The sequence below is a fragment of the Myotis davidii genome, unplaced genomic scaffold (assembly GCF_000327345.1).
Source record: "Myotis davidii unplaced genomic scaffold, ASM32734v1 scaffold464, whole genome shotgun sequence".
Taxonomy (NCBI): Eukaryota; Metazoa; Chordata; class Mammalia; order Chiroptera; family Vespertilionidae; genus Myotis; species Myotis davidii.
In genome coordinates, this window is record NW_006295287.1 from 530,089 (window position 1) to 532,512 (window position 2,424).

The window sequence follows — 2,424 nt, forward strand, 5'->3', positions numbered from 1 at the left end:
TCTTTTTTTTTTTAAATATATTTTATTGAGTTTTTACAGAGAGGAAAGGAGAGAGATAGAGAGTTAGAAACCTCGATGAGAGGGAAACATCGACCAGCTGCCTCCTGCACATCTCCTACTGGGGATGTGCCCACAACCCAGGTACATGCCCTTGACCGGAATCGAACCTGGGACCCTTCAGTCCGCAGGCCGACGCTCTGTCCACGGAGCCAAACCGGTCAGGGCTTCTAACAGCCAAATTGATGGGGCGATAGGTTGTGACCTTCTGAATCTGGCTTCGCCCACTTAAAGCGCAGCGCCTTTGAGCCTCATGGCGTGGCGGTGGGCGTCCGTGTGGCGGTGGGCGTCCGGGTGGCGTATTTCTTGTCCTTGCCAAGTAGGCTCACCCATGTGTGCACTGCTGTGTACCGCTCACCTGATGACGGATACTTGGGCTGTTCTCAGTTGTCGGCGATGATAAGTCGTGTGTCTTTAAACCTGCGAGCAGTTGCCTGATTCAAACCCCTGCCTTCTGACCCCTCGACCTTCCAACCCCCCAGAGCCCCTGGCCAGAGGAGCACGGGGGGGAACCGCGTGGAGGAGCCCGGAGGGAGGCACGCCCCCACGGCCCCGGGTGGAAAGGGGTGCCGCCCCGCCCGGGTTCGGACCCCAGCTCTGTCCTCTGCAGCTGTGTGACCGCAGCCAAGTGACGTCTCCTCTCTGTGCTCAGATTGTCTCGTTTGGAACAGAGAAGGGCCAGCCCCCCGGCCCCCAGGGCTGCTGAGGAAATGGATGACTTAAGGCACGTGGTGGATTAAGGCACACGCTGTCCCAGGGAGTGCTTCTCGTGTTAATTTTCATTTTTTTCAACAAATATTGACACTCCCTCTGTGTATGCCAGGGTCTTGGATATTGGCAATCAGGAAAGACCCCCCTCCCCACCCCCTCACCCCCCAAAAAATCTCTGGCTTCATGGACTTGATATGCAAGTGAAGAAAGGCAGACACTCAGTGTGATATGGAAACCAGAGGTGACAGGTGGCTTGGGAAAGCAAGCAGGGGGCGGGGGGAGGGCGTGAGGTGGGTTCAGTTGTCAACAGGGCGACAGGGGAGGCCTCAGTGACAAGGTCTTTGTTGGAGTAAAGACCTGTGAGGATGCCAGTCACAGGCCTGAATGGAAGACAGCTCAGGCCGTGCAAAGGCCCTGAGGCAGGACTCCGCCTGGAGTGTGGCGGCCAGGAGGTCAGTGTGGCTGGAGCTGAGTAAGCAGGGCCAGGGAGGTGTTGGCTTTGCAGTCACCGTGAGGGCTTTGAGCGGAGGAGGGACCAAAGCCGCCTTGGGTTCTGGCACCCCCTGGCAGCGGCGGGGCGAGAACTGACCAGCTGGGCTTCGCAGTCACCAGTCACCGTGAGGGCTTTGAGTGGAGGAGGGACCGAAGCCGCCTTGGGTTCTGGCAGCGGCGGGGCGAGAACTGACCGTGAGGGCAGCATGGAGGGAGGGAGATCAGTAAGGAGACGACAGCCATAGCCCAGGAGAGAGGCAAAGGCAGCTTTCAACCCTCACCAGGTTCCCTCCAGGGAGGCCTCCCTTTCCTTCTCCAGATGAGGACACGGAGGCCCAGAGAGGTTAGGCTACGTCTCCAAGGTCACACAGCTGGTTGGTAGCAGAGCTGGGGTTCCGATCCGCATCTGTGCGGCTTCAGCCTATCTTCCTTCCCTACTGGGCGGGCAGGGCCGCCTCTGGAGTGGGTGACTGAGCCCCGGCCGCCAGCTCTGGCACCTGAGCCGGGACCAGTTTATTTATTGCACACCCGCTCTGTGCCAGGCACCGGGGGTAAGACACTGAATGAGACAGACACACTGTGTCCTAGAGGCAGAGGGAGGGGTGGTGGCTCAAGGACAGCTATGGACTGAGGCATCCTTTGGAGACTGCTGTGTGGCCTTGGGGAACTATATTAACTTCTCTGGGCTCCATTTCTTCTGGCACAAAGTGCTGCTCCCAATACCCACCTCCCGGGGTTCTGTGAGGAGCCTGATAATGCATGTCCTTGGCATAGAATTTCCATAAAGGTGGCTCCCCTACCCCCCACCTTCACTGCTGGGGCCAGAGGGGAGTCAGACAGGGTCTGAGGCCTGAGGAGGCCATAGGAGTGGGCAGGCCGAGCCGACGCAGGGCCTTGAGTTCCGGGCTGAGGAGCTGTGGCCATGCAGCAGGGAGAGAATGGAGGCCAGGAGACGAGGGAGGAGGTTGGGTGGAGGGTCGAGGGGACAAGGAGAGCCCGGAGCTGGACTGGGGCAGTGGGGCCGGAGAGGGAGGGCCAGGGCCGGGCGGACTCTGGATTGGGAGGCAGGAGGGTGGACGCGCTGGGCCATTCTCAGAGTCTCTCGGGTCCTGGGGTCCCCTGAGCAGGGGCGGCCGGGCACCTGCTAGGAGGCTCAGTGGGTGC